The sequence below is a fragment of the Podarcis filfolensis genome, assembly GCF_964270895.1.
Source record: "Podarcis filfolensis genome assembly, contig: HAP1_SCAFFOLD_179, whole genome shotgun sequence".
Classification (NCBI taxonomy): domain Eukaryota; kingdom Metazoa; phylum Chordata; class Lepidosauria; order Squamata; family Lacertidae; genus Podarcis; species Podarcis filfolensis.
This window is the reverse complement of record NW_028149404.1, coordinates 25,001-48,180: the sequence shown is the minus strand read 5'-3', so window position 1 is coordinate 48,180 and position 23,180 is coordinate 25,001. Positions and strand designations below refer to the sequence as shown.

The following is a 23,180-nucleotide window of genomic DNA, read 5'->3' as shown; positions in this document are numbered from 1 at the left end:
GCCCTCACTTCCTGCCCTTGCCCAGAACTTCCTGCCCTCACTTCCTGCCCTTGCCCAGAACTTCCTGCCCTCACTTCCTGTCCTCGCCCAGAGCTTCCTGCCCTCGCTCAGAAATTCCTGCCCAACTTCCTGCCCTCACTCAGAGCTTCCTGCCCTCACTCACAACTTCCTCCCCTCGAACTTCCTGTCCTCGCCCAGAACTTCCTGCCCTTGCTCAGAGTGGGCTAGGGAGAGAGGGCAGCACTTCCTGACCTCCCCCAGAACTTCCTGTCCTCGCTCAGAACTTCCTGCCCTCTTATGCGCCAGAACCACTAAGCCAACACAGAGAGAGGGCAGCACTTCCTGTCCTCGCCCAGAACTTCCTGCCCTCGCACAGAACAACTTCCTGCCTTCGCTCAGAACTTCCTGCTACTAAGCCAACACAGAGAAAGGGAAGCACTTCCTGTCCTCGCCTGGAACTTTCTGCCCTCGCTCAGAACTTCCTGCCCTCACCCAGAACTTCCTGCCCTCACCCAGAACTTCCTGCCCTCACTCAGAACTTCCTGCCCTCACCCATAACTTCCTGCCACTAAGCCAACACAGAGAGAGGGCAGCACTTCCTGTCCTCGCCTGGAACTTCCTGCCATCGCCCAGAACTTCCTGCCCATGCCCAGAACTTCCTGCCCTCTTATGCGCCGGTTCCATGAAGCCAACACAGAGAGAGGGCAGCACTTCCTGTCCTCGCCCAGAACTTCCTGTCCTCACTCGGAACTTCCTGCCCTCTTATGCGCCGTTACCACTAAGCCAACACGGAGAGAGGGCAGCACTTCCTGCCCTCACCCAGAGCTTCCTGCCCTCGCTTATAACTTCCTGCCCTCGCCCACAACTTCCTGCACTCACCCTGAACTTCCTGCCCTCATCCAGAACTTCCTGCCCTCTTATGCGCCGGTTCCACGAAGCCAACACAGAGGGCAGCACTTCCTGTCCTCGCCCAGAACAACTTCCTGCCCTTGCCCAGAACAACTTCCTGCCCTTGCTCAGAACTTCCTGCCCAGAACTTCCTGAGCTTCCTGCTTCCTGCCCTCACCCAGAACTTCCTGCCCTCACCCAGAACTTCCTGTCCTCACCCAGAACTTCCTGCCTTCGCTCATAGTGGGCTAGGGAGAGAGGGCAGCACTTCCTGCCCTAGCCCAGAACTTCCTGCCCTCGCCCAGATCTTCCTGGCCAACTTCCTGCCCTCGCCCAGAACTTCCTGCCCTAGCCCAGAACTTCCTGCCCTCGTCCAGAACTTCCTGCCCTCGCTTAGAACTTCCTGCCCTCGCCCACAACTTCCTGCACTCACCCTGAACTTCCTGCCCTCTTATGCGCCGGTTCCACGAAGCCAACACAGAGGGCAGCACTTCCTGTCCTCGCCCAGAACAACTTCCTGCCCTTGCCCAGAACAACTTCCTGCCCTTGCTCAGAACTTCCTGCCCAGAACTTCCTGAGCTTCCTGCCCTCACCCAGAACTTCCTGCCCTCACCCAGAACTTCCTGTCCTCACCCAGAACTTCCTGCCTTCGCTCATAGTGGGCTAGGGAGAGAGGGCAGCACTTCCTGCCCTAGCCCAGAACTTCCTGCCCTCGCCCAGAACTTCCTGCCCTCGCCCAGATCTTCCTGGCCAACTTCCTGCCCTCGCCCAGAACTTCCTGCCCTCGCCCAGAACTTCCTGCCCTCGTCCAGAACTTCCTGCCCTCGCCCAGAACTTCCTGCCCAACTTCCTGCCCTCGCCCAGAACTTCCTGCCCTCGTCCAGAACTTCCTGCCCTCGCCCAGAACTTCCTGCCCAACTTCCTGCCCTCGCCCAGAACTTCCTGCCCTCGTCCAGAACTTCCTGCCCAACTTCCTGCCCTCGCCCAGAACTTCCTGCCCAACTTCCTGCCCTTGCCCAGAACTTCCTGCCCTCGTCCTGAACTTCCTTCCCAACTTCCTGCCCTAGCCCAGAACTTCCGGCCCTAGCCCAGAACTTCCTGCCCTCGTCCAGAACTTCCTGCCCTCACTTAGAACTTCCTGCCCTCGCCCACAACTTCCTGCACTCACCCTGAACATCCTGCCCTCGCCCACAACTTCCTGCCCTCTTATGCGCCGGTTCCACGAAGCCAACACAGAGGGCAGCACTTCCTGTCCTCGCCCAGAACAACTTCCTGCCCTTGCCCAGAACAACTTCCTGCCCTTGCTCAGAACTTCCTGCCCAGAACTTCCTGAGCTTCCTGCTTCCTGCCCTCACCCAGAACTTCCTGCCCTCACCCAGAACTTCCTGCCCTCGCCCAGAACATCCTGCCTTCGCTCATAGTGGGCTAGGGAGAGAGGGCAGCACTTCCTGCCCTAGCCCAGAACTTCCTGCCCTCGCCCAGAACTTCCTGCCCAACTTCCTGCCCTCGCCCAGAACTTCCTGCCCTCGCCCAGAACTTCCTGCCCAACTTCCTGCCCTCGCCCAGAACTTCCTGCCCAACTTCCTGCCCTCGCCCAGAACTTCCTGCCCTCGCTCAGAGTGGGCTAGGGAGAGAGGGCAGCACTTCCTGTCCTCACCGTGAACTTCCAGCTCTCGCTCAGAGCTAACTTCCTGTCCTCGCCCGGAACTTCCTGTCCTCGCCCAGAACTTCCTGCCCTCGCTCAGAGTGGGCTAGGGAGAGACGGCAGCACTTCCTGTCCTCCCCCAGAACTTCCTGCCTTTCCCCAGAACTTCCTGCCGCCTTATGCGCCAGAACCACTAAGCCAACAGAGAGAGAGGGCAGCACTTCCTGTCCTCGCCCAGAACTTCCTGCCCTCACCCAGAACTTCCTGCCCTCGCTCAGAACTTCCTGCCCTCTTATGCGCCAGTTCCATGAAGCCAACACAGAGAGAGGGCAGCACTTCCTGTCCTCGCCCAGAACTTCCTCTCCTCACTCGGAACTTCCTGCCCTCTTATGCGCCGTTACCACTAAGCCAACACAGAGAGAGGGCAGCACTTCCTGCCCTCACCCAGAGCTTCCTGCCCTCACTTATAACTTCCTGCCCTCGCCCACAACTTCCTGCCCTCTTATGCGCCGGTTCCACGAAGCCAACACAGAGGGCAGCACTTCCTGTCCTCGCCCAGAACAACTTCCTGCCCTTGCCCAGAACAACTTCCTGCCCTTGCTCAGAACTTCCTGCCCAGAACTTCCTGAGCTTCCTGCCCTCACCCAGAACTTCCTGCCCTCACCCAGAACTTCCTGCCCTCGCCCTGAACTTCCTGCCTTCACTCATAGTGGGCTAGGGAGAGAGGGAAGCACTTCCTGCCCTAGCCCAGAACTTCCTGCCCTCGCCCAGAACTTCCTGCCCAACTTCCTGCCCTCGCCCAGAACTTCCTGCCCTAGCCCAGAACTTCCTGCCCTCGTCCAGAACTTCCTGCCCTCGCTTAGAACTTCCTGCCCTCGCCCACAACTTCCTGCACTCACCCTGAACTTCCTGCCCTCTTATGCGCCGGTTCCACGAAGCCAACACAGAGGGCAGCACTTCCTGTCCTCGCCCAGAACAACTTCCTGCCCTTGCCCAGAACAACTTCCTGCCCTTGCTCAGAACTTCCTGCCCAGAACTTCCTGAGCTTCCTGCCCTCACCCAGAACTTCCTGCCCTCACCCAGAACTTCCTGTCCTCACCCAGAACTTCCTGCCTTCGCTCATAGTGGGCTAGGGAGAGAGGGCAGCACTTCCTGCCCTAGCCCAGAACTTCCTGCCCTCGCCCAGAACTTCCTGCCCTCGCCCAGATCTTCCTGGCCAACTTCCTGCCCTCGCCCAGAACTTCCTGCCCTCGCCCAGAACTTCCTGCCCTCGTCCAGAACTTCCTGCCCTCGCCCAGAACTTCCTGCCCAACTTCCTGCCCTCGCCCAGAACTTCCTGCCCTCGTCCAGAACTTCCTGCCCTCGCCCAGAACTTCCTGCCCAACTTCCTGCCCTCGCCCAGAACTTCCTGCCCTCGTCCAGAACTTCCTGCCCAACTTCTTGCCCTCGCCCAGAACTTCCTGCCCAACTTCCTGCCCTTGCCCAGAACTTCCTGCCCTCGTCCTGAACTTCCTTCCCAACTTCCTGCCCTAGCCCAGAACTTCCGGCCCTAGCCCAGAACTTCCTGCCCTCGTCCAGAACTTCCTGCCCTCACTTAGAACTTCCTGCCCTCGCCCACAACTTCCTGCACTCACCCTGAACTTCCTGCCCTCGCCCACAACTTCCTGCCCTCTTATGCGCCGGTTCCACGAAGCCAACACAGAGGGCAGCACTTCCTGTCCTCGCCCAGAACAACTTCCTGCCCTCGCCCAGAACTTCCTGCCCTCGCTCAGAGTGGGCTAGGGAGAGAGGGCAACACTTCCTGTCCTCACCGTGAACTTCCGGCTCTCGCTCAGAGCTAACTTCCTGTCCTCGCCCGGAACTTCCTGCCCTCACTCAGAGCTTCCTGCCCTCGCTCACAACTTCCTCCCCTCGAACTTCCTGTCCTCGCCCAGAACTTCCTGCCCTCGCTCAGAGTGGGCTAGGGAGAGAGGGCAGCACTTCCTGTCCTCCCCCAGAACTTCCTGCCCTCACTCGGAACTTCCTGCCCTCTTATGCGCTGTTACCACTAAGCCAACACAGAGAGAGGGCAGCACTTCCTGCCTTCGCTCAGAACTTCCTGCCCTTGCCCAGAACTTCCTGCCCTCACTTCCTGCCCTTGCCCAGAACTTCCTGCCCTCACTTCCTGACCTCGCCTAGAGCTTCCTGCCCTCACTTCCTGCCCTTGCCCAGAACTTCCTGCCCAACTTCCTGTCCTCGCCCAGAGCTTCCTGCCCTCACTTCCTGCCCTTGCCCAGAACTTCCTGCCCAACTTCCTGTCCTCGCCCAGAGCTTCCTGCCCTCACTTCCTGCCCTTGCCCAGAACTTCCTGCCCTCACTTCCTGTCCTCGCCCAGAGCTTCCTGCCCTCGCTCAGAAATTCCTGCCCAACTTCCTGCCCTCACTCAGAGCTTCCTGCCCTCACTCACAACTTCCTCCCCTCGAACTTCCTGTCCTCGCCCAGAACTTCCTGCCCTCGCTCAGAAATTCCTGCCCAACTTCCTGCCCTCACTCAGAGCTTCCTGCCCTCACTCACAACTTCCTCCCCTCGAACTTCCTGTCCTCGCCCAGAACTTCCTGCCCTCGCTCAGAACTTCCTGCCGCCTTATGCGCCAGAACCACTAAGCCAACACAGAAAGAGGGCAGCACTTACTGTCCTCGCCCACAACTTCCTGTCCTCGCCCACAACTTCCTGCCATCGCCCAGAACTTCCTGCCCTCGCTCAGAACTTCCTGCCCTCTTATGCGCCAGTACCACGAAGCCAACACAGAAAGAGGGCAGCACTTCCTGTCCTCGCCCAGAGCTTCCTGCCCTCGCTTATAACTTCCTGCCCTCGCCCACAACTTCCTGCACTCACCCTGAACTTCCTGCCCTCATCCGGAACTTCCTGCCCTCATCCGGAACTTCCTGCCCTCTTATGCGCCGGTTCCACGAAGCCAACACAGAGGGCAGCACTTCCTGTCCTCGCCCAGAACTTCCTGCCCTTGCCCAGAACAACTTCCTGCCCTTGCTGAGAACTTCCTGCCCAGAACTTCCTGAGCTTCCTGCTTCCTGCCCTCACCCAGAACTTCCTGCCCTCACCCAGAACTCCCTGCCCTCGCCCAGAACATCCTGCCTTCGCTCATAGTGGGCTAGGGAGAGAGGGCAGCACTTCCTGCCCTAGCCCAGAACTTCCTGCCCTCGCCCAGAACTTCCTGCCCAACTTCCTGCCCTCGCCCAGAACTTCCTGCCTTCGCTCATGGTGGGCTAGGGAGAGAGGGCAGCACTTCCTGCCCTAGCCCAGAACTTCCTGCCCTCGCCCAGAACTTCCTGCCCTCACCCAGAACTTCCTGCCCAACTTCCTGCCCTCGCCCAGAACTTCCTGCCCTCGCTTATAACTTCCTGCCCTCGCCCACAACTTCCTGCCCTCATCCAGAACTTCCTGCCCTCTTATGCGCCGGTTCCACGAAGCCAACACACAGGGCAGCACTTCCTGTCCTCGCCCAGAACAACTTCCTGCCCTTGCTCAGAACTTCCTGCCCAGAACTTCATGAGCTTCCTGTTCTCACCCAGAACTCTCTACCCTCACCCAGAACTTCCTGCCCTCGCCCTGAACTTCCTGCCTTCGCTCATAGTGGGCTAGGGAGAGAGGGCAGCACTTCCTGCCCTAGCCCAGAACTTCCTGCCCAACTTCCTGCCCTCGCCCAGAACTTCCTGCCCTCACCCAGAACTTCCTGCCCAACTTCCTGCCCTCGCCCAGAACTTCCTGCCCAACTTCCTGCCCTAGCCCAGAACTTCCTGCCCTAGCCCAGAACTTCCTGCCCTAGCCCAGAACTTCCTGCCCAACTTCCTGCCCTCGCCCAGAACTTTCTGCCCAACTTCCTGCCCTCGCCCAGAACTTCCTGCCCAACTTCCTGCCCCCACCGAGAACTTCCTGCCCTCGCCCAGAACTTCCTGCCCTAGCCCAGAACTTCCTGCCCAACTTCCTGCCCCCGCCCAGAACTTCCTGCCCTCGCCCAGAACTTCCTGCCCTCGCCCAGAACTTCCTGCCCAACTTCCTGCCCTCGCCGAGAACTTCCTGCCCTTGCCCAGAACTTCCTGCCCTAGCCCAGAACTTCCTGCCCTCGCCCAGAACTTCCTGCCCTCACCCAGAACTTCCTGCCCAACTTCCTGCCCTCGCCCAGAACTTCCTGCCCTCGCCCAGAACTTCCTGCCCAACTTCCTGCCCTCGCCCAGAACTTCCTGCCCTTGCCCAGAACTTCCTGCCCTAGCCCAGAACTTCCTGCCCTCGCCCAGAACTTCCTGCCCTCGCCCAGAACTTCCTGCCCAACTTCGTGCCCTCGCCCAGAACTTCCTGCCCTCGCCCAGAACTTCCTGCCCAACTTCCTGCCCTCGCCCAGAACTTCCTGTCCAACTTCCTGCCCTCGCCCAGCACTTCCTGCCCAACTTCCTGCCCTCACCCAGAACTTCCTGCCCAACTTCCTGCCCTCGCCCAGAACTTCCTGCCCTCGCCCAGAACTTCCTGCCCAACTTCCTGCCCTCGTCCAGAACTTCCTGCCCTCGTCCAGAACTTCCTGCCCTAGCCCAGAACTTCCTGCCCTCGCCCACAACTTCCTGCACTCACCCTGAACTTCCTGCCCTCGCCCACAACTTCCTGCCCTCTTATGCGCCGGTTCCACGAAGCCAACACAGAGGGGAGCACTTCCTGTCTTCGCCTAGAACAACTTCCTGCCCTTGCCCAGAGCAACTTCCTGCCCTTGCTCAGAACTTCCTGCCCAGAACTTCCTGAGCTTCCTGCCCTCACCCAGAACTTCCTGCCCTCACCCAGAACTTCCTGCCCTCGCCCTGAACTTGCTGCCTTCGCTCATAGTGGGCTAGGGAGAGAGGGCAGCACTTCCTGCCCTAGCCCAGAACTTCCTGCCCTCGCCCATAACTTCCTGCCACTAAGCCAACACAGAGAGAGGGAAGCACTTCCTGTCCTTGCCTGGAACTTCCTGCCCTCGCTCAGAACTTCCTGCCCTCACCCATAACTTCCTGCCACTAAGCCAACACAGAGAGAGGGCAGCATTTCCTGTCCTCGCCCAGAACTTCCTGCCCTCACCCACAACTTCCTGCCATCGCCCAGAACTTCCTGCCCTCTTATGTGCTAGTTCCATGAAGCCAACACAGAGAGAGGGCAGCACTTCCTGTCCTCGCCCAGAACTTCCTGTCCTCACTCGGAACTTCCTGCCCTCTTATGCGCCAGTACCACGAAGCCAACACAGAGAGAGGGCAGCACTTCCTGTCCTCGCCCAGAACTTCCTGCCCTCGCCCACAACTTCCTGCCATTGCCCACAACTTCCTGCCCTCGCCCAGAACTTCCTGCCCTCTTATGCGCCGGTTCCATGAAGCCAACACAGAGAGAGGGCAGCACTTCCTGTCCTCACCCAGAACTTCCTGTCCTCACTCGGAACTTCCTGCCCTCTTATGCGCCGTTACCACTAAGCCAACACAGAGAGAGGGCAGCACTTCCTGTCCTCGCCCAGAGCTTCCTGCCCTTGCATATAACTTCCTGCCCTCGCCCACAACTTGCTGCACTCACCCTGAACTTCCTGCCCTCATCCAGAACTTCCTGCCCTCTTATGCGCCGGTTCCATTAAGCCAACACAGAGGGCAGCACTTCCTGTCCTTGCCCAGAACAACTTCCTGCCCTTGCCCAGAACAACTTCCTGCCCTTGCTCAGAACTTCCTGCCCAGAACTTCCTGAGCTTCCTGCTCTCACCCAGAACTTCCTGCCCTCACCCAGAACTTCTTGCCCTCGCCCTGAACTTCCCGCCTTCGCTCATAGTGGGCTAGGGAGAGAGGGCAGCACTTCCTGCCCTAGCCCAGAACTTCCTGCCCTCGCCCAGAACTTCCTGCCCAACTTCCTGCCCTCGCCCAGAACTTCCTGCCTTCGCTCATGGTGGGCTAGGGAGAGAGGGCAGCACTTCCTGCCCTAGCCCAGAACTTCCTGCCCTCGCCCAGAACTTCCTGCCCTCACCCAGAACTTCCTGCCCAACTTCCTGCCCTCGCCCAGAACTTCCTGCCCTCGCTTATAACTTCCTGCCCTCGCCCACAACTTCCTGCCCTCATCCAGAACTTCCTGCCCTCTTATGCGCCGGTTCCACGAAGCCAACACACAGGGCAGCACTTCCTGTCCTCGCCCTGAACAACTTCCTGCCCTTGCTCAGAACTTCCTGCCCAGAACTTCATGAGCTTCCTGTTCTCACCCAGAACTCTCTACCCTCACCCAGAACTTCCTGCCATCGCCCTGAACTTCCTGCCTTCGCTCATAGTGGGCTAGGGAGAGAGGGCAGCACTTCCTGCCCTAGCCCAGAACTTCCTGCCCAACTTCCTGCCCTCGCCCAGAACTTCCTGCCCTCACCCAGAACTTCCTGCCCAACTTCCTGCCCTCGCCCAGAACTTCCTGCCCTAGCCCAGAACTTCCTGCCCTAGCCCAGAACTTCCTGCCCAACTTCCTGCCCTCGCCCAGAACTTCCTGCCCAACTTCCTGCCCTCGCCCAGAACTTCCTGCCCAACTTCCTGCCCCCACCGAGAACTTCCTGCCCTCGCCCAGAACTTCCTGCCCTAGCCCAGAACTTCCTGCCCAACTTCCTGCCCCCGCCCAGAACTTCCTGCCCTCGCCCAGAACTTCCTGCCCTCGCCCAGAACTTCCTGCCCTCGCCCAGAACTTCCTGCCCTCGCCCAGAACTTCCTGCCCAACTTCGTGCCCTCGCCCAGAACTTCCTGCCCTAGCCCAGAACTTCCTGCCCAACTTCCTGCCCCCGCCCAGAACTTCCTACCCTAGCCCAGAACTTCCTGCCCAACTTCCTGCCCTCGCCCAGAACTTCCTGCCCTCGCCCATAACTTCCTGCCCTCGCCCATAACTTCCTGCCTTCGCCCAGAACTTCCTGCCCTCGCCCAGAACTTCCTGCCCAACTTCCTGCCCTCGCCCAGAACTTCCTGCCCAACTTCCTGCCCTCGCCCAGAACTTCCTGCCCTCGCCCAGAACTTCCTGCCCAACTTCCTGCCCTCGCCCAGAACTTCCTGCCCAACTTCCTGCCCTTGCCCAGAACTTCCTGCCCTCGCCCAGAACTTCCTGCCCAACTTCCTGCCCTCGCCCAGAACTTCCTGCCCTCGCCCAGAACTTCCTGCCCTAGCCCAGAACTTCCTGCCCTCGCCCAGAACTTCCTGTCCTCGCCCAGAGCTTCCTGCCCTCACTTGCTGCCCTTGCCCAGAACTTCCTGCCCAACTTCCTGTCCTCGCCTAGAGCTTCCTGCTCTCACTTCCTGCCCTTGCCCAGAACTTCCTGCCCTCACTTCCTGCCCTTGCCTAGAGCTTCCTGCCCTCACTTCCTGCCCTTGCCCAGAACTTCCTGCCCAACTTCCTGTCCTCGCCCAGAGCTTCCTGCCCTCACTTCCTGCCCTCGCTCAGAAATTCCTGCCCAACTTCCTGTCCTCGCCCAGAGCTTCCTGCCCTCACTTCCTGTCCTCGCTCAGAAATTCCTGCCCAACTTCCTGTCCTCGCCCAGAGCTTCCTGCCCTCACTTCCTGCCCTCGCCTAGAGCTTCCTGCCCTCACTTCCTGCCCTTGCCCAGAACTTCCTGCCCAACTTCCTGTCCTCGCCCAGAGCTTCCTGCCCTCACTTGCTGCCCTTGCCCAGAACTTCCTGCCCTCACTTCCTGTCCTCGCCCAGAGCTTCCTGCCCTCGCCCAGAGCTTCCTGCCCAACTTCCTGCCCTAGCTCAGAGTGGGCTAGGGAGAGAGGGCAGCACTTCCTGTCCTCGACCAGAACTTCCTGTCCTCGCCTGGAACTTCCTGCCCTCGCTCAGAGCTAACTTCCTGTCCTGGCTCGGGATTTCCTGCCCTCGCTCAGAGCTAACTTCCTGTCCTCGCCCGGAACGTCTTGCCCTCGCTCAGAGCTAACTTCCTGTCCTTACCCGGGATTTCCTGCCCTCGCTCAGAGCTAACTTCCTGTCCTCGCCCGGAACTTCCTGCCCTCGCTCAGAGCTAACTTCCTGCCCTTGCCCAGAACTTCCTGCCCAACTTCCTGCCCTCGTCCAGAGTTTCCTGCCCAACTTCCTGCCCTCGCTCAGAGTGGGCTAGGGAGAGAGGGCAGCACTTCCTGTCCTCACCGTAAACTTCCGGCTCTCGCTCAGAGCTAACTTCCTGTCCTCGCCTGGAACTTCCTGCCCTCGCTCAGAGTGGGCTAGGGAGAGAGGGCAGCACTTCCTGTCTTCCCCCAGAACTTCCTGCCCTCGCTCAGAACTTCCTGCCCTCTTATGCGCCAGAACCACTAAGCCAACACAGAGAGAGGGCAGCACTTCCTGTCCTCGCCCAGAACTTCCTGCCCTCGCACAGAACAACTTCCTGCCTTCGCTCAGAACTTCCTGCCACTAAGGCAACACAGAGAGAGGGAAGCACTTCCTGTCCTTGCCTGGAACTTTCTGCCCTTGCTCAGAACTTCCTGCCCTCACCCAGAACTTCCTGCCCTCGCTCAGAACTTCCTGCCCTCTTATGCGCCAGTACCACGAAGCCAACATAGAGAGAGGGCAGCATTTCCTGTCCTCGACAAGAACTTCCTGTCCTCACTCGGAACTTCCTGCCCTCTTATGCGCCAGTACCACGAAGCCAACACAGAGAGAGGGCAGCACTTCCTGCCCTCGCCCACAACTTCCTGCCCTCGCCCACAACTTCCTGCCATCGCCCAGAACTTCCTGCCCGTGCCCAGAACTTCCTGCCCTCTTATGCGCCGGTTCCATGAAGCCAACACAGAGAGAGGGCAGCACTTCCTGTCCTCACCCAGAACTTCCTGTCCTCACTCGGAACTTCCTGCCCTCTTATGCGCCGTTACCACTAAGCCAACACGGAGAGAGGGCAGCACTTCCTGCCCTCACCCAGAGCTTCCTGCCCTCGCTTATAACTTCCTGCCCTCGCCCACAACTTCCTGCACTCACCCTGAACTTCCTGTCCTCATCCAGAACTTCCTGCCCTCTTATGCGCCGGTTCCACGAAGCCAACACAGAGGGCAGCACTTCCTGTCCTCGCCCAGAACAACTTCCTGCCCTTGCCCAGAACAACTTCCTGCCCTTGCTCAGAACTTCCTGCCCAGAACTTCCTGAGCTTCCTGCTTCCTGCCCTCACCCAGAACTTCCTGCCCTCACCCAGAACTTCCTGTCCTCACCCAGAACTTCCTGCCTTCGCTCATAGTGGGCTAGGGAGAGAGGGCAGCACTTCCTGCCCTAGCCCAGAACTTCCTGCCCTCGCCCAGATCTTCCTGGCCAACTTCCTGCCCTCGCCCAGAACTTCCTGCCCTCGCCCAGAACTTCCTGCCCTCGTCCAGAACTTCCTGCCCTCGCCCAGAACTTCCTGCCCAACTTCCTGCCCTCGCCCAGAACTTCCTGCCCTCGTCCAGAACTTCCTGCCCAACTTCCTGCCCTCGCCCAGAACTTCCTGCCCTCGCCCAGAACTTCCTGCCCAACTTACTGCCCTCGCCCAGAACTTCCTGCCCTCGTCCTAAACTTCCTTCCCAACTTCCTGCCCTAGCCCAGAACTTCCTGCCCTAGCCCAGAACTTCCTGCCCTCGTCCAGAACTTCCTGCCCTCACTTAGAACTTCCTGCCCTCGCCCACAACTTCCTGCAATCACCCTGAACTTCCTGCCCTCGCCCACAACTTCCTGCCCTCTTATGCGCCGGTTCCACGAAGCCAACACAGAGGGCAGCACTTCCTGTCCTCGCCCAGAACAACTTCCTGCCCTCGCCCAGAACTTCCTGCCCTTGCTCAGAGTGGGCTAGGGAGAGAGGGCAACACTTCCTGTCCTCACCGTGAACTTCCGGCTCTCGCTCAGAGCTAACTTCCTGTCCTCGCCCGGAACTTCCTGCCCTCACTCAGAGCTTCCTGCCCTCGCTGACAACTTCCTCCCCTCGAACTTCCTGTCCTCGCCCAGAACTTCCTGCCCTCACTCAGAGTGGGCTAGGGAGAGAGGGCAGCACTTCCTGCCCTCCCCCAGAACTTCCTGCCCTCACTCGGAACTTCCTGCCCTCTTATGCGCTGTTACCACTAAGCCAACACAGAGAGAGGGCAGCACTTCCTGTCCTCGCCCAGAACTTCCTGCCCTCGCCCAGAACAACCTCCTGCCTTCGCTCAGAACTTCCTGCCCTTGCCCAGAACTTCCTGCCCTCACTTCCTGCCCTTGCCCAGAACTTCCTGCCCTCACTTCCTGCCCTCGCCTAGAGCTTCCTGCCCTCACTTCCTGCCCTTGCCCAGAACTTCCTGCCCAACTTCCTGTCCTCGCCCAGAGCTTCCTGCCCTCACTTCCTGCCCTTGCCCAGAACTTCCTGCCCTCACTTCCTGCCCTTGCCCAGAACTTCCTGCCCTCACTTCCTGTCCTCGCCCAGAGCTTCCTGCCCTCGCTCAGAAATTCCTGCCCAACTTCCTGCCCTCACTCAGAGCTTCCTGCCCTCACTCACAACTTCCTCCCCTCGAACTTCCTGTCCTCGCCCAGAACTTCCTGCCCTTGCTCAGAGTGGGCTAGGGAGAGAGGGCAGCACTTCCTGACCTCCCCCAGAACTTCCTGTCCTCGCTCAGAACTTCCTGCCCTCTTATGCGCCAGAACCACTAAGCCAACACAGAGAGAGGGCAGCACTTCCTGTCCTCGCCCAGAACTTCCTGCCCTCGCACAGAACAACTTCCTGCCTTCGCTCAGAACTTCCTGCTACTAAGCCAACACAGAGAAAGGGAAGCACTTCCTGTCCTCGCCTGGAACTTTCTGCCCTCGCTCAGAACTTCCTGCCCTCACCCAGAACTTCCTGCCCTCACCCAGAACTTCCTGCCCTCACTCAGAACTTCCTGCCCTCACCCATAACTTCCTGCCACTAAGCCAACACAGAGAGAGGGCAGCACTTCCTGTCCTCGCCTGGAACTTCCTGCCATCGCCCAGAACTTCCTGCCCATGCCCAGAACTTCCTGCCCTCTTATGCGCCGGTTCCATGAAGCCAACACAGAGAGAGGGCAGCACTTCCTGTCCTCGCCCAGAACTTCCTGTCCTCACTCGGAACTTCCTGCCCTCTTATGCGCCGTTACCACTAAGCCAACACGGAGAGAGGGCAGCACTTCCTGCCCTCACCCAGAGCTTCCTGCCCTCGCTTATAACTTCCTGCCCTCGCCCACAACTTGCTGCACTCACCCTGAACTTCCTGCCCTCATCCAGAACTTCCTGCCCTCTTATGCGCCGGTTCCACGAAGCCAACACAGAGGGCAGCACTTCCTGTCCTCGCCCAGAACAACTTCCTGCCCTTGCCCAGAACAACTTCCTGCCCTTGCTCAGAACTTCCTGCCCAGAACTTCCTGAGCTTCCTGCTTCCTGCCCTCACCCAGAACTTCCTGCCCTCACCCAGAACTTCCTGTCCTCACCCAGAACTTCCTGCCTTCGCTCATAGTGGGCTAGGGAGAGAGGGCAGCACTTCCTGCCCTAGCCCAGAACTTCCTGCCCTCGCCCAGATCTTCCTGGCCAACTTCCTGCCCTCGCCCAGAACTTCCTGCCCTAGCCCAGAACTTCCTGCCCTCGTCCAGAACTTCCTGCCCTCGCTTAGAACTTCCTGCCCTCGCCCACAACTTCCTGCACTCACCCTGAACTTCCTGCCCTCTTATGCGCCGGTTCCACGAAGCCAACACAGAGGGCAGCACTTCCTGTCCTCGCCCAGAACAACTTCCTGCCCTTGCCCAGAACAACTTCCTGCCCTTGCTCAGAACTTCCTGCCCAGAACTTCCTGAGCTTCCTGCCCTCACCCAGAACTTCCTGCCCTCACCCAGAACTTCCTGTCCTCACCCAGAACTTCCTGCCTTCGCTCATAGTGGGCTAGGGAGAGAGGGCAGCACTTCCTGCCCTAGCCCAGAACTTCCTGCCCTCGCCCAGAACTTCCTGCCCTCGCCCAGATCTTCCTGGCCAACTTCCTGCCCTCGCCCAGAACTTCCTGCCCTCGCCCAGAACTTCCTGCCCTCGTCCAGAACTTCCTGCCCTCGCCCAGAACTTCCTGCCCAACTTCCTGCCCTCGCCCAGAACTTCCTGCCCTCGTCCAGAACTTCCTGCCCTCGCCCAGAACTTCCTGCCCAACTTCCTGCCCTCGCCCAGAACTTCCTGCCCTCGTCCAGAACTTCCTGCCCAACTTCCTGCCCTCGCCCAGAACTTCCTGCCCAACTTCCTGCCCTTGCCCAGAACTTCCTGCCCTCGTCCTGAACTTCCTTCCCAACTTCCTGCCCTAGCCCAGAACTTCCGGCCCTAGCCCAGAACTTCCTGCCCTCGTCCAGAACTTCCTGCCCTCACTTAGAACTTCCTGCCCTCGCCCACAACTTCCTGCACTCACCCTGAACATCCTGCCCTCGCCCACAACTTCCTGCCCTCTTATGCGCCGGTTCCACGAAGCCAACACAGAGGGCAGCACTTCCTGTCCTCGCCCAGAACAACTTCCTGCCCTTGCCCAGAACAACTTCCTGCCCTTGCTCAGAACTTCCTGCCCAGAACTTCCTGAGCTTCCTGCTTCCTGCCCTCACCCAGAACTTCCTGCCCTCACCCAGAACTTCCTGCCCTCGCCCAGAACATCCTGCCTTCGCTCATAGTGGGCTAGGGAGAGAGGGCAGCACTTCCTGCCCTAGCCCAGAACTTCCTGCCCTCGCCCAGAACTTCCTGCCCAACTTCCTGCCCTCGCCCAGAACTTCCTGCCCTCGCCCAGAACTTCCTGCCCAACTTCCTGCCCTCGCCCAGAACTTCCTGCCCAACTTCCTGCCCTCGCCCAGAACTTCCTGCCCTCGCTCAGAGTGGGCTAGGGAGAGAGGGCAGCACTTCCTGTCCTCACCGTGAACTTCCAGCTCTCGCTCAGAGCTAACTTCCTGTCCTCGCCCGGAACTTCCTGCCCTCACTCAGAGCTTCCTGCCCTCCCTCACAGCTTCCTCCCCTCGAACTTCCTGTCCTCGCCCAGAACTTCCTGCCCTCGCTCAGAGTGGGCTAGGGAGAGACGGCAGCACTTCCTGTCCTCCCCCAGAACTTCCTGCCCTTCCCCAGAACTTCCTGCCGCCTTATGCGCCAGAACCACTAAGCCAACAGAGAGAGAGGGCAGCACTTCCTGTCCTCGCCCAGAACTTCCTGCCCTCACCCAGAACTTCCTGCCCTCGCTCAGAACTTCCTGCCCTCTTATGCGCCAGTTCCATGAAGCCAACACAGAGAGAGGGCAGCACTTCCTGTCCTCGCCCAGAACTTCCTCTCCTCACTCGGAACTTCCTGCCCTCTTATGCGCCGTTACCACTAAGCCAACACAGAGAGAGGGCAGCACTTCCTGCCCTCACCCAGAGCTTCCTGCCCTCACTTATAACTTCCTGCCCTCGCCCACAACTTCCTGCCCTCTTATGCGCCGGTTCCACGAAGCCAACACAGAGGGCAGCACTTCCTGTCCTCGCCCAGAACAACTTCCTGCCCTTGCCCAGAACAACTTCCTGCCCTTGCTCAGAACTTCCTGCCCAGAACTTCCTGAGCTTCCTGCCCTCACCCAGAACTTCCTGCCCTCACCCAGAACTTCCTGCCCTCGCCCTGAACTTCCTGCCTTCACTCATAGTGGGCTAGGGAGAGAGGGAAGCACTTCCTGCCCTAGCCCAGAACTTCCTGCCCTCGCCCAGAACTTCCTGCCCAACTTCCTGCCCTCGCCCAGAACTTCCTGCCCTAGCCCAGAACTTCCTGCCCTCGTCCAGAACTTCCTGCCCTCGCTTAGAACTTCCTGCCCTCGCCCACAACTTCCTGCACTCACCCTGAACTTCCTGCCCTCTTATGCGCCGGTTCCACGAAGCCAACACAGAGGGCAGCACTTCCTGTCCTCGCCCAGAACAACTTCCTGCCCTTGCCCAGAACAACTTCCTGCCCTTGCTCAGAACTTCCTGCCCAGAACTTCCTGAGCTTCCTGCCCTCACCCAGAACTTCCTGCCCTCACCCAGAACTTCCTGTCCTCACCCAGAACTTCCTGCCTTCGCTCATAGTGGGCTAGGGAGAGAGGGCAGCACTTCCTGCCCTAGCCCAGAACTTCCTGCCCTCGCCCAGAACTTCCTGCCCTCATCCAGAACTTCCTGCCCTCGCCCAGAACTTCCTGCCCAACTTCCTGCCCTCGCCCAGAACTTCCTGCCCTCGTCCAGAACTTCCTGCTCTCGCCCAGAACTTCCTGCCCAACTTCCTGCCCTCGCCCAGAACTTCCTGCCCTCGTCCAGAACTTCCTGCCCAACTTCCTGCCCTCGCCCAGAACTTCCTGCCCAACTTCCTGCCCTTGCCCAGAACTTCCTGCCCTCGTCCTGAACTTCCTTCCCAACTTCCTGCCCTAGCCCAGAACTTCCGGCCCTAGCCCAGAACTTCCTGCCCTCGTCCAGAACTTCCTGCCCTCACTTAGAACTTCCTGCCCTCGCCCACAACTTCCTGCACTCACCCTGAACTTCCTGCCCTCGCCCACAACTTCCTGCCCTCTTATGCGCCGGTTCCACGAAGCCAACACAGAGGGCAGCACTTCCTGTCCTCGCCCAGAACAACTTCCTGCCCTCGCCCAGAACTTCCTGCCCTCGCTCAGAGTGGGCTAGGGAGAGAGGGCAACACTTCCTGTCCTCACCGTGAACTTCCGGCTCTCGCTCAGAGCTAACTTCCTGTCCTCGCCCGGAACTTCCTGCCCTCACTCAGAGCTTCCTGCCCTCGCTCACAACTTCCTCCCCTCGAACTTCCTGTCCTCGCCCAGAACTTCCTGCCCTCGCTCAGAGTGGGCTAGGGAGAGAGGGCAGCACTTCCTGTCCTCCCCCAGAACTTCCTGCCCTCACTCGGAACTTCCTGCCCTCTTATGCGCTGTTACCACTAAGCCAACACAGAGAGAGGGCAGCACTTCCTGCCTTCGCTCAGAACTTCCTGCCCTTGCCCAGAACTTCCTGCCCTCACTTCCTGCCCTTGCCCAGAACTTCCTGCCCTCACTTCCTGACCTCGCCTAGAGCTTCCTGCCCTCACTTCCTGCCCTTGCCCAGAACTTCCTGCCCAACTTCCTGTCCTCGCCCAGAGCTTCCTGCCCTCACTTCCTGCCCTTGCCCAGAACTTCCTGCCCTCACTTCCTGTCCTCGCCCAGAGCTTCCTGCCCTCGCTCAGAAATTCCTGCCCAACTTCCTGCCCTCACTCAGAGCTTCCTGCCCTCACTCACAACTTCCTCCCCTCGAACTTCCTGTCCTCGCCCAGAACTTCCTGCCCTCGCTCAGAAATTCCTGCCCAACTTCCTGCCCTCACTCAGAGCTTCCTGCCCTCACTCACAACTTCCTCCCCTCGAACTTCCTGTCCTCGCCCAGAACTTCCTGCCCTCGCTCAGAACTTCCTGCCGCCTTATGCGCCAGAACCACTAAGCCAACACAGAAAGAGGGCAGCACTTACTGTCCTCGCCCACAACTTCCTGTCCTCGCCCACAACTTCCTGCCATCGCCCAGAACTTCCTGCCCTCGCTCAGAACTTCCTGCCCTCTTATGCGCCGTTACCACTAAGCCAACACGGAGAGAGGGCAGCACTTCCTGCCCTCACCCAGAGCTTCCTGCCCTCGCTTATAACTTCCTGCCCTCGCCCACAACTTCCTGCACTCACCCTGAACTTCCTGTCCTCATCCAGAACTTCCTGCCCTCTTATGCGCTGGTTCCACAAAGCCAACACAGAGGGCAGCACTTCCTGTCCTCGCCCAGAACAACTTCCTGCCCTTGCCCAGAACAACTTCCTGCCCTTGCTCAGAACTTCCTGCCCAGAACTTCCTGAGCTTCCTGCTTCCTGCCCTCACCCAGAACTTCCTGCCCTCACCCAGAACTTCCTGCCCTAGCCCAGAACCTCCTGCCCTCGCCCAGAACTTCCTGCCCTCGCCCAGAACTTCCTGCCCAACTTCCTGCCCTCACCTAGAACTTCCTGCCCTAGCCCAGAACTTCCTGCCCTCGCCCAGAACTTCCTGCCTTCGCTCATAGTGGGCTAGGGAGAGAGGGCAGCACTTCCTGCCCTAGCCCAGAACTTCCTGCCCTCGCCCAGAACTTCCTGCCCTCACCCAGAACTTCCTGCCTTCGCTCATAGTGGGCTAGGGAGAGAGGGCAGCACTTCCTGCCCTAGCCCAGAACTTCCTGCCCTCACCCAAAACTTCCTGCCCAACTTCCTGCCCTCGCCCAGAACTTCCTGTCCAACTTCCTGCCCTCACCCAGAACTTCCTGCCCTAGCCCAGAACTTCCTGCCCTCGCCCAGAACTTCCTGCCCAACTTCCTGCCCTCGCCCAGAACTTCCTGCCCTCGCCCAGAACTTGCTGCCCTCGCCCAGAACTTCCTGCCCAACTTCCTGCCCTCGCCCAGAACTTCCTGCCCTCGCCCAGAACTTCCTGCCCAACTTCCTGCCCTAGCCCAGAACTTCCTGCCCAACTTACTGCCCTCGCCCAGAACTTCCTGCCCTTGCCCAGAACTTCCTGCCCAACTTCCTGCCCTCGCCCAGAACTTCCTGCCCTTGCCCAAAACTTCCTGCCCAACTTCCTGCCCTCACCCAGAACTTCCTGCCCAACTTCCTGCCCTCGCCCAGAACTTCCTGCCCAACTTCCTGCCCTCGCCCAGAACTTCCTGCCCTCGCCCAGAACTTCCTGCCCAACTTCCTGCCCCCGCCCAGAACTTCCTGCCCTCGCCCAGAACTTCCTGCCCAACTTCCTGCCCTCACCCAGAACTTCCTGCCCAACTTCCTGCCCTCGCCCAGAACTTCCTGCCCAACTTCCTGCCCTCGCCCAGAACTTCCTGCCCTCGCCCAGAACTTCCTGCCCAACTTCCTGCCCCCGCCCAGAACTTCCTGCCCTCGCCCAGAACTTCCTGCCCAACTTCCTGCCCCCGCCCAGAACTTCCTGCCCTCGCCCAGAACTTCCTGCCCAACTTCCTGCCCTCGCCCAGAACTTCCTGCCCTTGCCCAGAACTTCCTGCCCAACTTCCTGCCCCCGCCCAGAACTTCCTGCCCTCGCCCAGAACTTCCTGCCCTCGCCCAGAACTTCCTGCCCAACTTCCTGCCCTCGCCCAGAACTTCCTGCCCTTGCCCAGAACTTCTTGCCCAACTTCCTGCCCAACGTCCTGTCCTCGCCTAGAGCTTCCTGCCCTCACTTCCTGCCCTTGCCCAGAACTTCCTGCCCAACTTCCTGCCCTCGCCCAGAGCTTCCTGCCCTCACTTCCTGCCCTTGCCCAGAACTTCCTGCCCAACTTCCTGCCCTTGCCCAGAACTTCCTGCCCAACTTCCTGTCCTTGCCCAGAGCTTCCTGCTCTCACTTCCTGCCCTTGCCCAGAACTTCCTGCCATTACTTCCTGTCCTCGCCTAGAGCTTCCTGCCCTCACTTCCTGCCCTTGCCCAGAACTTCCTGCCCAACTTCCTGTCCTCGCCTAGAGCTTCCTGCCCTCACTTCCTGCCCTTGCCCAGAAATTCCTGCCCAACTTCCTGTCCTCGCCTAGAGCTTCCTGCCCTCACTTCCTGCCCTTGCGCAGAACTTCCTGCCCAACTTCCTGTCCTCGCCCAGAGCTTCCTGCCCTCACTTGCTGCCCTTGCCCAGAACTTCCTGCCCAACTTCCTGTCCTCGCCCAGAGCTTCCTGCCCTCACTTCCTGCCCTCGCTCAGAAATTCCTGCCCAACTTCCTGTCCTCGCCCAGAGCTTCCTGCCCTCACTTCCTGTCCTCGCTCAGAAATTCCTGCCCAACTTCCTGTCCTCGCCCAGAGCTTCCTGCCCTCACTTCCTGCCCTCGCCTAGAGCTTCCTGCCCTCACTTCCTGCCCTTGCCCAGAACTTCCTGCCCAACTTCCTGTCCTCGCCCAGAGCTTCCTGCCCTCACTTGCTGCCCTTGCCCAGAACTTCCTGCCCTCACTTCCTGTCCTCGCCCAGAGCTTCCTGCCCTCGCCCAGAGCTTCCTGCCCAACTTCCTGCCCTAGCTCAGAGTGGGCTAGGGAGAGAGGGCAGCACTTCCTGTCCTCGACCAGAACTTCCTGTCCTCGCCTGGAACTTCCTGCCCTCGCTCAGAGCTAACTTCCTGTCCTGGCTCGGGATTTCCTGCCCTCGCTCAGAGCTAACTTCCTGTCCTCGCCCGGAACGTCTTGCCCTCGCTCAGAGCTAACTTCCTGTCCTTACCCGGGATTTCCTGCCCTCGCTCAGAGCTAACTTCCTGTCCTCGCCCGGAACTTCCTGCCCTCGCTCAGAGCTAACTTCCTGCCCTTGCCCAGAACTTCCTGCCCAACTTCCTGCCCTCGTCCAGAGTTTCCTGCCCAACTTCCTGCCCTCGCTCAGAGTGGGCTAGGGAGAGAGGGCAGCACTTCCTGTCCTCACCGTAAACTTCCGGCTCTCGCTCAGAGCTAACTTCCTGTCCTCGCCTGGAACTTCCTGCCCTCACTCAGAGCTTCCTGCCCTCACTCACAACTTCCTCCCCTCGAACTTCCTCTCCTCGCCCAGAACTTCCTGCCCTCGCTCAGAGTGGGCTAGGGAGAGAGGGCAGCACTTCCTGTCCTCCCCCAGAACTTCCTGCCCTCGCTCAGAACTTCCTGCCCTCTTATGCGCCAGAACCACTAAGCCAACACAGAGAGAGGGCAGCACTTCCTGTCCTCGCCCAGAACTTCCTGCCCTCGCCCAGAACAACTTCCTGCCTTCGCTCAGAACTTCCTGCCACTAAGCCAACACAGAGAGAGGGAAGCACTTCCTGTCCTCGCCTGGAACTTCCTGCCCTCGCTCAGAACTTTCTGCCCTCACCCAGAACTTCCTGCCCTCGCTCAGAACTTCCTGCCCTCTTATGCGCCAGTACCACGAAGCCAACATAGAGAGAGGGCAGCACTTCCTGTCCTCGACAAGAACTTCCTGTCCTCACTCGGAACTTCCTGCCCTCTTATGCGCCAGAACCACTAAGCCAACACAGAGAGAGGGCAGCACTTCCTGTCCTCGCCCAGAACTTCCTGCCCTCGCCCAGAACAACTTCCTGCCTTCGCTCAGAACTTCCTGCCCTCACACATAACTTCCTGCCACTAAGCCAACACACAGAGAGGGCAGCACTTACTGTCCTCGCCCACAACTTCCTGCCCTCGCCCACAACTTCCTGCCATCGCCCAGAACTTCCTGCCCGTGCCCAGAACTTCCTGCCCTCTTATGCGCCGGTTCCATGAAGCCAACACAGAGACAGGGCAGCACTTCCTGTCCTCGCCCAGAACTTCCTGTCCTCACTCGGAACTTCCTGCCCTCTTATGCGCCGTTACCACTAAGCCAACACGGAGAGAGGGCAGCACTTCCTGCCCTCACCCAGAGCTTCCTGCCCTCACTTATAACTTCCTGCCCTCGCCCACAACTTCCTGCACTCACCCTGAACTTCCTGCCCTCGCCCACAACTTCCTGCCCTCTTATGCGCCGGTTCCACGAAGCCAACACAGAGGGCAGCACTTCCTGTCCTTGCCCAGAACAACTTCCTGCCCCTGCTCAGAACTTCCTGCCCAGAACTTCCTGAGCTTCCTGCCCTCACCCAGAACTTCCTGCCCTCGCCCTGAACTTCCTGCCTTCGCTCATAGTGGGCTAGGGAGAGAGGGAAGCACTTCCTGCCCTAGCCCAGAACTGCCTGCCCTCGCCCAGAACTTCCTGCCCTCGCCCAGAACTTCCTGCCCTCGTCCAGAACTTCCTGCCCAACTTCCTGCCCCCGCCCAGAACTTCCTGCCCTCGCCCAGAACTTCCTGCCCTCGCCCAGAACTTCCTGCCCAACTTCCTGCCCTCACCCAGAACTTCCTGCCCTAGCCCAGAACTTCCTGCCCTCGTCCAGAACTTCCTGCCCTCGCTTATAACTTCCTGCCCTCGCCCACAACTTCCTGCACTCACCCTGAACTTCCTGCCCTCGCCCACAACTTCCTGCCCTCTTATGCGCCGGTTCCACGAAGCCAACACAGAGGGCAGCACTTCCTGTCCTCGCCCAGAACAACTTCCTGCCCTTGCTCAGAACTTCCTGCCCAGAACTTCCTGAGCTTCCTGCTCTCACCCAGAACTCTCTGCCCTCACCCAGAACTCTCTGCCCTCACCCAGAACTTCCTGCCCTCGCCCAGAACTTCCTGCCCTCGCCCAGAACTTCCTGCCCTCGCCCAGAACTTCTTGCCCAACTTCCTGCCCTCGCCCAGAACTTCCTGCCTAGCCCAGAACTTCCTGCCCAACTTCCTGCCCTCGCCCAGAACTTCCTGCCCTCGCCCAGAACTTCCTGCCCAACTTCCTGCCCTCGCCCAGAACTTCCTGCCCTCACCCAGAACTTCCTGCCCTAGCCCAGAACTTCCTGCCCTCGCCCAGAACTTCTTGCCCAACTTCCTGCCCTCGCCCAGAACTTCCTGCCCTAGCCCAGAACTTCCTGCCCAACTTCCTGCCCTCGCCCAGAACTTCCTGCCCTCGCCCAGAACTTCCTGCCCTCGCCCAGAACTTCCTGCCCAACTTCCTGCCCTCGCCCAGAACTTCCTGCCCTTGCCCAGAACTTCCTGCCCAACTTCCTGCCCTCGCCCAGAACTTCCTGCCCAACTTCCTGCCCTCGCCCAGAACTTCCTGCCCTCACCCAGAACTTCCTGCCCTCACCCAGAACTTCCTGCCCAACTCCCTGCCCC

General features: G+C 59.8%; 1 protein-coding gene across 1 annotated transcript in view; it reads right to left on the bottom strand.

Annotated features, from left to right (window-relative positions):
• LOC310755099 (protein PAXX-like) overlaps positions 1–23,180 on the bottom strand; it is a gene marked incomplete at both ends in the record, with an annotated part of 47,216 nt that overhangs the window by 6,763 nt on the left and 17,273 nt on the right. The gene's annotated exons all lie outside the window — the stretch shown is intronic.